The 12283-nt window shown below is 38.7% G+C and overlaps 1 protein-coding gene across 2 annotated transcripts in view; it reads left to right on the plus strand.

The window, feature by feature from the left end:
• Window positions 1-12283, plus strand: part of LOC135210969 (uncharacterized) — a 163381-nt gene that overhangs the window by 125176 nt on the left and 25922 nt on the right. The window lies entirely within an intron of this gene.

Here is a 12283-nt window from a genome sequence, read left to right on the forward strand (position 1 = left end):
GCTTAAGTTAATCATAAGTTATTGATAAGTTATCTTAAGCTGGGTCCCTCCCTTGCCCTCTGTTTCCTACTCCGGCTCACACCGGAGCTATATTTTATGCCTATTAAGGCGGTAGGGGAGGGGTTATGCCCAAAAATTTTTTTCTCTCTCCGGCATGCAACGGAGTTCTAGAGTAGCCCTGTAAGTGTTATAATGATACTCATGTATCCTTCCACTTACAGACTACCAACTGTGAGCACCCAGGATGCAACGCCGTGCTCCAGGACCCCTGTGGACATGAAGTCTGCAGGTCCCACGCTCTGTGCGCGACTCCTCACGGGAATCTGCAGGTCTGGTTCCACGAAACGTGTACGATCTGCTATGATCATGTGAGTCAGTTTTTGGACGGGGTAAGTATTTCCAGCTGTATATATAGCATGTCAATACTGCATTATATCTTAATTTTTAAGTTCAAATATATCTTTTAAGCTTAAGTTCTCCATATTTTGTGAAATATATGTCCAAAATGTGTAGGCTTAAGGCTCTATTTTAGTCTAAGGTTGAACCTCAACTTTAAACTAAAAACTAATAGACACCCTCTCTTACAGGTTGCCGCTGTTAGAGAGACCGCCCTTGCAACCCTGAGGGCTTGGGTCGGCGGCTTCAGCAAGAACGCTGCCAAGGGACAGCCCTACATCTTGAAAAGAGGATGGCTGTCCTACTGTTCCCCAGCGGCAAGTCGACGGGGTACGTCGACCCGGCGGAGGCAGCCCAGACGATGACGGCTATCCAGCGGCAGGTCGCCGCATGCATGAAGGAACCAGGCCAGGATATCTCGGCGGAAGTCGCGACGTTGGACCTGAATGTGGAACCGATGGTAGGTGTGGACGACCTGTTGGTCGAGGTAGGTACGTTGGACGCCCAAGGGCTTCCCTTGGGCGCCTCTGGATCTTCTTCTCCCGCTATATCTACTGCTTCCTTCCAAGGCTTTACAGGAGCTGAGCTCCAGTACTCTACGCCTAGCGCTTCTGTGAAACCCAAGGTGAAGGGGCACTGAGCGCAGAAAACCCTAACGAAGGCGTCGTCGTCGTCCAAAAAGACTTCGTCGGCGTCATCGTCTCGTAAGTCTTTGGCTTCAAATCCCGGAGCAGAGAAGGGTAAATCTTCTGCTTCAGGCTCTAGGTCCTCCAAAAGCAAGTCCTCCAAGGAGAGGCCCCGTACTCTGGCGGAGTCAACGGTCTCTCCTCCCCCTGAGGTACCTCTACCGAGTTACCCTTCCACCTCTGCATCGGCTCCGGCCTTTGATCCCAACGCCTTCTCCGTTGGGATGATGCAGCAGATGGGGGACTTGGTAGGCTCTTTGAGGAACAGTATGGAGCAGATGTTCTCCCAGTTATCCGAAAGGATCACGACTCAGGAGAACATTATATCTGGGTTCAACCAGGCCCCTCAAGCTACTCCTCCGGCACCTGGTGTTGGTCTAGTACAGCTTCCTCCCCATGATTCTCTGCCTCCGTTCTCAATGAACAACCCCTGGAGAGTGGCTTCATACGCCCCTTTCCAGGACGGACTCATCTCCATCCCAGAGTGCGGCACTCGAAGGATTGAAGACTTCGAGTTCTACCCGGAGAATCTTCAACCGCTGTTCATTGGCTACGCCAGACTAACGGAGGCAGCCATGACTAGGGAGGATAAGGTCCCGAGGGAGACAGTGCTGTACTCCCGGGACCAGGCTCAAAGGGAGTGGCTTAGGTGTCTAGAGGAGATTGACTTCTCGAACACCAGGATTCAGGCTTTCAAGAGTCCCTTCACCATCTGTTTACGATGGAGGTGGAAAGAGGCTCCTCTCCCCACTTCTTAACGAAGATCGACCACTGTCACCATCCCAGCTTGGCCTGAACGGGTGTGGGAGAACCCTTACTTCAGTTAAGGGAAGCAGATCCCACTTCTCCTTTGCTCCCTTCGCTTGGAGATTTGTGGGAGGATCTGCCAAACACCTTCTCGGCAGGTAAGCTCAAACCGGACTGCGCCATGGACCAGTTCGGCGAGAAGCTGCCTAGACTTCCTGATAGCCTCATTCAAGCTGAGTTTGAGGCCAAGTCTAGGCTTGCCAGGTCGATGAACACCATGGCAATGACAGAAGTAGCGGCTATTTCCTATGCTTCAGAGCCGCTCTTCAAGTTATTGACCAAGTCACAGACTTATACGGTCCAATCGGACCTGTACGAGTTTGTGACAGCCAGAGTCAATTGCCGAAAGCATGTCCTCCAGGAAGCAACTATTCGGCATAAGCCGAATAAGTTGCTTTCCTCGAACATCTGGGGAGCAGACCTCTTCCCAGAAGCAATGGTCAAGGAGGTCCAAAATGAGGCAACAAGGCTCAATCAGAGCCTCAAGGATCGTTGGGGCCTCACTGCTAAGAGGCGCCAAGATCAGTCTGCAGCAGGCAAGAAGCTGAAAAAGGCTAAACGATACCAGCCTTATCAAAAGAAGCCTCAACGTTTTAACCAAGCTGTGTCAGCTGTGCCGATTGTGCAATCAGGCCAGCCTTCTACCTCGAAGACTCCGGCTCAGCCCATTTACGTGATTTCCCCTCAGGCTCAGCCTTCCACCTCCTACGCTGTCTCCCCCGCCTTTAACCAGGTGTTCGAGGGCCAAGCCTTCCAGCACTATGACCGGTTCGGCAGGGGAGGTAGAGCTAGGGGATCCTTTCATCAGAGAGGATCAGGAAGGTCGCTCAACAGGGGAAAGCACTTCCGTGGAGGCCGCGGAGGTCACTCGACCCAGCAGGAGTGAGATCTCCATATAAAAGCAAAGAGCCTAGAAGCTCTACACATCTTGAAGGTGCTTTCTCACACCAGTTGGGGAGCTGATAGAAATCTGTTACTAAAGCTTCATAAATCCCTAATCTTGTCAAAGCTGTCATATGGTTGTGAAGTTTATTCTTCAGCCTCCTCATCTAACTTGAGAATTTTAGATTCGGTGCATCATTCAGGTATTCGTATAGCCACAGGAGCTTTCCGGTCGTCACCAATACCTAGTATGCTAGTTGATGCAGGAGAGATGCCCCTTGAACTCTATCGCCAGTCATCATTACTTCGGTACTGGTTTAGAGTGCAAAGACTCCCAAAACCTTTGGCTTTTGCTGTGGCAAATAGAAATATTTTTAACGGTTTTTATGAAAGTCATCCAAGGTATCCCCACTGCCTAGCTAGAATTAAAAATATTTTAGAGGATACGAATATTAAAAAATTTCCCATTATCCCCTTTGTGTATCCCAGTACTCCTGTCTGGAGGTTACCTGATGTGAAATTCTGCAGGTACTTCAGTGGAGCAAAGAGGGATAAATCTGATGAGGAAATGAGGTCCATATTTTTAGAGCATGTATCAGAGCATGTAGATACAAGTTTTATATTTACTGATGGCTCCAAGTCCAATGCTGGCGTTGGATATGGGGTTTTTAGCGAATCTTTTAACCGAAGAGGTGCACTTCCTTCTGTTGCCTCAAACTTTACAGCTGAATTGTATGGCATCCTAATAGCACTGGAACATATTACAACACTCCCAGTTTGTAGCTATACAATATTTGGTGACTCCAAAAGTGCCCTACAGTCCCTGGAAGTCTTTAATACTGTTCATCCCTTGGTGTTGAAGATCTTGCAGTGGATTTTTTTGCACCAAAATAGAGGCAGCATTGTTTCATTTTGTTGGGTTCCCGCCCATGTGAACATATCGGGAAACGAAGCGGCAGACAAGCTAGCCAAATCAGCAGCGCAAACTTTGGTACCGAGAAAATGCCCTGTTCCATATCGAGATACATTCTATGATACATGGAAATCCATCCAGCAGTTATGGGTACTTCAGTGGGACAGAGTAGGCCCCAATAAAATGAAAGAAATTACTAGTCAGACACACCCTTGGAAATATGACCTAATACCAAGGAAGTGGGAGATTGTATTGTGTAGATTACGTATTGGCCATACGCGTTTAACTCATGGCTATCTGATGGATGGGGAGAATGAGCCCTTCTGTGACGATTGCTTAGTTCCACTAACCGTTAGGCATTTGCTGGTTGAGTGTCCCAGTCTGGTGGAACTTAGGAATCGTTTTTTAGGTTATAGTAGTGGAGCAGGGGGTAATTATAGCATGGCAAAACTGTTGGGAGAAAGCACATGTATTTTATCAAAGAAGCTGGTCTCAAATATATCTGACAGCTGTTCTGTCTTAGTATATACATTTTTTTTTCTTTTTAATAGTTTTACTGTTATGTGATCAATCACAATTCTTTTTATCAGAATATTATTTATATTTTTATCAGAAATTTAATTTATTTTTTTAAATCAAATTTATATATCTCTCATAAAGATAAAGTTATTTTGAATGTTGTATAATATATTATAAAAGTTAAAAGATCACATTTAGTATTCGGCGTCGGTGACCCTGGTAGTTGTGACGCCAGATAACTCACAATCAATCAATCAATCAACATCACAGGAAGAAGAAGGAAATTTAGGTACAGCCATATATGTACATAACAAAGTATGTTATGACAAAGTACCAGTAAAAATTGCTGACCTCCAAATATCAGGTATTAGAATTCGAATTAAAAACGATAATTATATAATATATAATTTATACAATCAACCAAATAAACTTTACGATATTGATAAACTTGGAGAATTTATTAAAAATGCCAAAGAACCTATAATAATATTAGGGGATTTTAGTGCTCACAACCCAATATGGGATTGTAACTGTTCAAACTCAAATAGAACAGGAAGTAAAGTAGAACTTATAGATTCAAATGACATGTGTTGTATAAATGATGATGAAGTTAGCACATATTATTCAAAAACACATGGAACATTTTCCTATGTAGACTTAACTCTGTTCAACAAGTATAGTTGACAGCTTAGATTGGAACACAAGTGATGACTTGTACACCAGTGATCATTTCCCAATATTAATTTCCTTTTTACAAAATAATCCAGCAAAGCATGTTCCTCACTATAACATTTATAAAGCAGATTGGGAGCAATATGAAATGCATACTAGAAGTACACCGCCATTTGAATATCTGAAAGATCATAATGAAACTAATAAGTTTCTTGTTAATTACATCAAAGACGCTGCTGATAAAGCAATACCAAAATCAAAACCCCATCCAACAAAACAAAGTTCCGTGGTGGTCTGAAAAGCTAACAGGATTAATAAATATAAAACACTCAAAAGGGAGACGATTGGATAATTTGAATAGAAAGTTCAGTAAAATAAATAAAACATCACCAATATTAGAAGGTACTTTACAAAAAATGACTATATTGTTGCTAGAAATTGATGCATTGAAGCCTATATTCAACAAAATATCTGCAAAATTTCGAAAGGAAGTAATTCAAGGAAGAATAATTTCTTGGAGGAAATATGTATCAGATCTCTCTAATAATACTCCCATACAAAAAATATGGGAAAAAATCAGAAAAATAAATGGTACCCATGTGAAACCTCCCAGACATGCCATATTAAAAGACGGAAAAAGAATACTCGATCCAAAAGAAATAAGTAACATAATAGGAGAAAACTTAGCTGATGTAAGTTGTGATAGAAATTTAGATGACCACGTCCGCACAAAGAAAAATAATATAGAACTAATAACAATAAATTTTGAAACAATAGAAGACATATATTATAATAGGAAATTTAATATGGAAGAGTTGGAATATGCTCTCACTAACAGCAATAAATCTGCTCCTGGAGGTGACAATATTTGTTTTGAGATGATCTGCCACTTAGCACCTCTGGCAAAGACATACTTGTTACAATTTTATAATCATTTATGGCTTAGAAATTTATTTCCTGATGAATGGCGTAAAGCAATAATAATTCCTATCCCCAAACCTGGAAAAGATCCAAGTGATGCAAATAACTACAGAGCAATTTCTCTAACAAGTTGCTTATGCAAATTACTAGAAAAAATGGTAAATGCTCGATTAACATGGCACATTCGAGAAAATAAAATCTTGACTCCCACTCAATTCGGGTCACAGTGCAACAGATCTACGTTAGATTCTCTCTCTAACCTCGAAGACCATATACGAAGAGGATTTGAGTGAAAGCAAATAACTGTAGCAGTCTTTTTTTTTTTTTTTTTTGACATCGAAAAGGCTTATGATACTACCTGGAGGTACCCTATATTAAAAACTTTACAAAATAACAACATCCATGGACATTTACCTAGATTCATCCAAAACTTTTTAACAAATCGTAGTTTTCAAGTAAGAATCGATGATGTATTGTCGAGAACATTTCCACTTGAAAATGGTGTTCCTCAGGGAAGTGTCCTTAGTGGCACACTGTTTACCCTAGCAATCAATGATATCAATAAAAATCTGCCTACTGGAATTAAAAGCAACCTATACATGGATGATTTTGCTATATATTATTCAGCCTCTCGTATTAAACATGCGGAACGCATCATTAATAAAAGTATAATAAAAATAAATGAATGGACCTCATCTGTAGGATTTAAGTTATCCATACATAAGACTCAAGCAGTATTGTTTTATAAAGATAAAAGGTGGATGAATGGTGAAGTGATAGATTTAAAAATCAGAAATCATAGTTTACCAATTAGACAAACTGCAAAATTTTTAGGTTTAGTGTTTGATACTCGCTTAAACTGGAAACCTCATGTAACATACTTGAAATCAAAATGTAAAAAAGCATTAAATATAATTAGAAAATTATCAAACACCACTTGGGGAGCCGATAGACAAACCCTTACATTACTGTATAAAGCAACAGTCTTGTCTATAATTGATTACGGTAGCGAAGTATATGGCTCGGCGTCAGACGCAGCACTGAAAGCATTGGACCCAGTTCATAATGAGGGCCTTAGAATATGTTCAGGAGCCTTTAAATCATCACCAACCTCTTCCTTACAGGTTGAATGTGGTGAACTACCTCTCTCTCTCTCTCCATAGAGAGCTTGTAATAATGAAGAGTGCTCTGAGAATTAGGACAAACGATTCTCCAACAAAAAAAATTATTTGAACTCGGAGATATTTTTATTAACAATCATCCACCCCCTTTTCCAATTAGAGCTAGAAGACTGTTTGAGTCACTTAATGTGAATATACAAATTCCTCCAGTAGTAAAATTACCTCCGCCCTGGACAATGAATAAAATGAAAACTTGCACACAATTAAAATATTTATCAAAAAAATACTTATATACGCCATCACACCATAGACAACATACAATAGAACATATGAACCGGAAAGGTCCACATTATGCAATATTCACAGATGGATCTAAATCGGAACATGGAGTGGGATATGCTGCAGTGTCCCCAGGACAAATCATATCAATTCTCTCTTCCTAATACAGCTACAATGTTCACAGCAGAACTTTGCGCAATAGCCTCAGCCATAAAAATAATTAAAGAAACATCACTCAATAATTTTGTGATTTTTAGTGACTCAAGAAGTGCCATAGAAGCCATCCAGAGTTACAAACCAAAAAATAATATTGTACAACAAATTAAATTATCACTTCATAAATTAGATATTATTGGGAAAAAAGTAGAAATATGTTGGATCCCTTCCCATGTAGGGATCAAAGGAAATGAAGAGGCTGACAAAGCAGCCAAAGAAGCAATTCAAATGACAAGATCAAGTGTGAATCTCCCTATGAGTGATTATGTAACATACATAAAGATGGATATTATAAGGAAATGGCAACATATTTGGAATGAAGAGTCAGAAAATAACAAATTAAAGCAAATAAAACCTGATTTTGGAAAGTGGAGTTCATCACATCAGAGAGAGAGACATGAACAAGTAATTCTGACACGTCTCAGTTTAGCCCATACCCGTGTGACACATGGACACTTAATGAGCAGCCCACACGACTCTGCTCCAGAGTGTTCAGAGTGCAAGGAGTTGGTAACAGTCAGACATGTCTTGTCCGAGTGTCCAAAGTATGACCAGCAGAGACTGTCAACTTTTGGAAATAAGAAAATGAAAGAAATTTTGTCAGAATCTTTTACATTTTCGGTAGTTCCGATTTTGACTTTTCTGAAGAACTGCAATTTAATTGATAAAATATAAAACATTAGTGTTTTTAGTGAATTTTAAAACATTTCAAAAATTTGAAACTAATTCTGAATTTTAATATACCGTTTTATGTATTTATTGTGTGTGTGTGTTCTAGTATGAAAGCATTTGCCTTGGTGCAATTTATTTATTTATCCTGAATGACCAACTTGGTCCCAGCTCTGGCGTAAGAGCTAGACCTGGCATTTTATCTAATCCTTCGGGCCAGCCCTAGGAGAGCTGAAAATCAGCTCAGTGGTCTGGTTAAACTACTTTTATAATAATAATAATAATACCTCTTTTTATATAACAGTTGCTCAGCTACCCCAAGATGCTAGCACCTGCCTAGCCATAGCTCACATAAAACAGCTTATATGTATAAAAAAACACATGGCCGGCTCATAAAACACCAAATATATAAATAACTGCACTTCTTGGCAGCACAATGTCTATCACACATTATCTTGAACTGCCTGTAGGGCTATAATAACAGTTGACTGTAGAGACATTTTCTCATCTTGAATTTTTGATTTTCCCCTGTGTGTATGGTCTGCAGTTGCACAGACTCGTGAAACATGCTGCAGAAAGGCAAAACGTCTCCTAGTGGAAGACAACCGACAACTTCCGTAGTCCAAAAGCGCTGTAAAACCCCGTAGACTCGTAGAATCTCTCTCATGTCGGCAAACATCTCTGTAGTAGTTGAAGGACGTCTTGCTGGCGTAGGGTAACAATGTTTATGGTGTTTCAGTATGTCAGTCATGTCATCAGTCAATTAAAGAAGAATTAACCCTAGACATACATCTGTCAAATAATGACTTAAAAAATTCTAAGAAATACTAACTGAACGTTTTCCCAATTAATCACCACTAATATAACCACTGAACTAATTTCTAACTAAAACTTGTGAAGTAACTTCATAAGATCGCTAAATCATAAATCAATATTATGACCCTGTAAAGAAACTATTAAATTTTCCAATAATATAAAAAAAACTCGCTAATCCCTCACATATATTAGCACAAAAACTCTACAGACTACTGTCATCACATTTTAAACTCACCATTTTCACAAGCATAAAAGAAAAATGAGCCTGAAAAAAAAAAAAAAAAGAGTAACAAGACCAGCCCCAAATTATCACTAATAATGTACTCTCAAGCTCTGATATTTCAGTAACCCACAAAATCAGTAAGAACTCTTTTACTGTATATAATTAACCTCCATGAAATATAATGCCAAACACCCTTCCATCTAATTTACATACCCCGACAAATTATATCTCCTGTCTAAAATAGAAATGCTATGTAAAGCTTAACCCCAATTACATCAAATCTCGTAGGAAAAGAAAAAAAAATAATAACTATAAGTGAATTTTCCCCATTACAGAACGCACATAATATAATATATATAATCCAATGTTTTCCCCACAAATGCAGTATGCATCGTTATGGAATTTGCTATCGCAACAATTTCATCGATCAGAAACGACTGGAAAACAACCCCTTACTTAGTACATCTCCGTGGAATGCCAAAATCAACATCTCCGATAGTGCAAATCTCCGAGTAATCAGCTCAAAGGAAAAAAGTCAGCAACCGGACTCGTCACAGCATTATCAGCAAAATTCCACCTGTGAATACCTCAGGTTCTTCGGACAGCACTATAGATTTGTCTAGTCAGACTTGCAACCTCAGAAACCATTATTCTCCAAATATTTTATACTACCACCATTATTCTCCAAAAATTCTATACTAACCATTATTCTTCAAAAAGCCCCAAAAATTCTATACTGACGTTATATAACCACATTTCACAAAATTATCTCCAGGATATCACCAAGGTGCTCCCAAAAAATTGTTATATAAAAAGAGGAATTAATAATATATTTAAGACACCGTTGAAATGTGAGATGCTGTGACATTTCTTAGAATGTAGAAATCCTCAATTTAGCTTCTCATTGGAGACAGTGCCCGAAGTGAGAAGCTTAGGAAATGCTGATATATCTTGTTATATATATATATATATATATATATATATATATATATATATTATATATATATATATATATATATTCATATATATATATATATATATATATATATATATATATATATATATATATATATATATATATATATAGAATATATATATATATATATCTATATATATATATATCTAATAAAGGAGCCCATAAAAACACCAAATGTAGAGAAAAGTAAAAGTATATATTTCAGAGACTGCTTGTCTCTCTCTTCAGGTATATGAATGAGAAAAACATGAATTAATCCTAAATTACCCTATTTTTATGGCCTTCCCAAAACTCACAAAGACAATCTTCCATTCAGACCCATCGTTTTCATGCGCCGGAGCTTTCAATTACAAAATTTCTAAATTAGGTTCCGCCGGCCTCCTTTCTCCTTTTTTAGGCACTTTTTCTCCCAGTCACATTAAACATTCGGAAGATTTTTGTCACAAATTCAGAGAAGCACATATACCACTTCACAACATAAAATTTCTTTTTTTAAGGCCTTGACGTAGACTTCTTATTCACAAAAGCCTACCAGTACAGGACGTTCTTCCAGTTTTTAAGGGAAAAACCAAAAATTATCCCCCATTCAGATCATTTCCCATTGGCGCTTGACAAAATAATAGTTAGTTGAATTATGTGCATCTAATAACGTATTTTCATTCGGGGAATCATTCTACAAGCAAAAATTCGGGTGTAGTATGGGTAGTCCTTTAAGTCCTGTTTTAGCCAATCTGTACATGGAATACTTTCGTCTTTAAGTATCCTGACCATATAATTGAGAAAGCAATTCAAAAAGCAAACGTAATTTTCTACCGACCCCCTAAAGACAAGACCAGAGACACACCCAAAACATTATATCTCCAATTCTCTAGTAAAATAACTTCGAAAAGCCTCTCTAAGGAGCTCAATGTTATAGTAAAAAACTATAAAAACTCTGTTTAGCATAACTGCTGAGAAGGGCAAAAACTTGGCAAAATATTGCCAAAGAATTCTAGAAAAAAACATCAGTGTGCCATAATTCATTACAACAAAACCACAAATCCAGTGTCTAAGCAAAGGCTTCCCCATATTTGCTACGGCACAGGCCACCAGAAACATAATCAAGTTTCCCATCTCTGGCAAAGTTGCCACAGAAACAACAAGGGTATTGTGCAAGAGGCCAACAATTTCTGGAACACAAATATCCAGAAAAAAATGTAGTGCCATTATGTACTCATTCAAAAAATGAAAAAAAATCTCCCATAAATCTCTTTGCAGCATCAAACGGCTGAAATTATAAATGCATTCCCGAACAATGATTCCAAGTCACGAACTGAGATATTAAAAATCTTTACAAACTGTTTGGAGAGAAAAATAAATTCAAATTTGCCCATGATAAAAAAAAACTTACGTCAGTGATGGCTAATGTCCAAAAGGGGAAAAGAAAAATCAATGGCAGCATTGACTGTCTACGTGACACCTGTAACATCTGTGACTCACGTTGATGTCAAGCAATTATCTGCTGAACCCATAAAAAAAGGAAAGCTCTAGGGCTATCACAGGAAAAAAAAAAAAACGGGCAAAAGAATACCAAAAGGTTTCCTCATTTCCCTCAATTTGACTTTTACCATAGTCTTTGAACAGGGCATTAACACAATATCCTCCAATAAAACAACTTATATTTGTGGTTAGTACCTCCCATATTCACAAACATCACCACCCTTAGTATTCATTACAAGCACCCCACTGTTAGTCTCGATATCACAAATATTAGTACTCGCCAGTATCACCAATATCACCACCCATAAATCATTGTCACGTTCACCAAAATTATTACCACCGTGAACTCCAACAGAATCCCCGTAAATATCTCTCGTAATGATTTCCCGTAAATATCTCCCGTATCGCCAGTATGAGCTTTAATATTGCCATTCCCCCGTAATTCCAGTATCATCACCACATTCACCAGACACATCACCAAACACATCCCCATTAAAAATATCCTCCGTATCCCCAGTTATAATCACGTCCTCTACTATTGCGTAAAGGCATTCTCCAAAGCGCAAGGAAAACTTGCACCATATTCATTTCATAGTCATTTTCTCTTTAAGCAAAAGAAAGAACAAAAATCGTTCTAAAAAAAACCCTACAGGCATATCACATCATCTCTTAGTGGCTATCAGCTGATTTCATGGCATTGAACTTTTT

The sequence above is a fragment of the Macrobrachium nipponense genome, chromosome 4 (assembly GCF_015104395.2).
Source record: "Macrobrachium nipponense isolate FS-2020 chromosome 4, ASM1510439v2, whole genome shotgun sequence".
NCBI classification, from domain to species: domain Eukaryota; kingdom Metazoa; phylum Arthropoda; class Malacostraca; order Decapoda; family Palaemonidae; genus Macrobrachium; species Macrobrachium nipponense.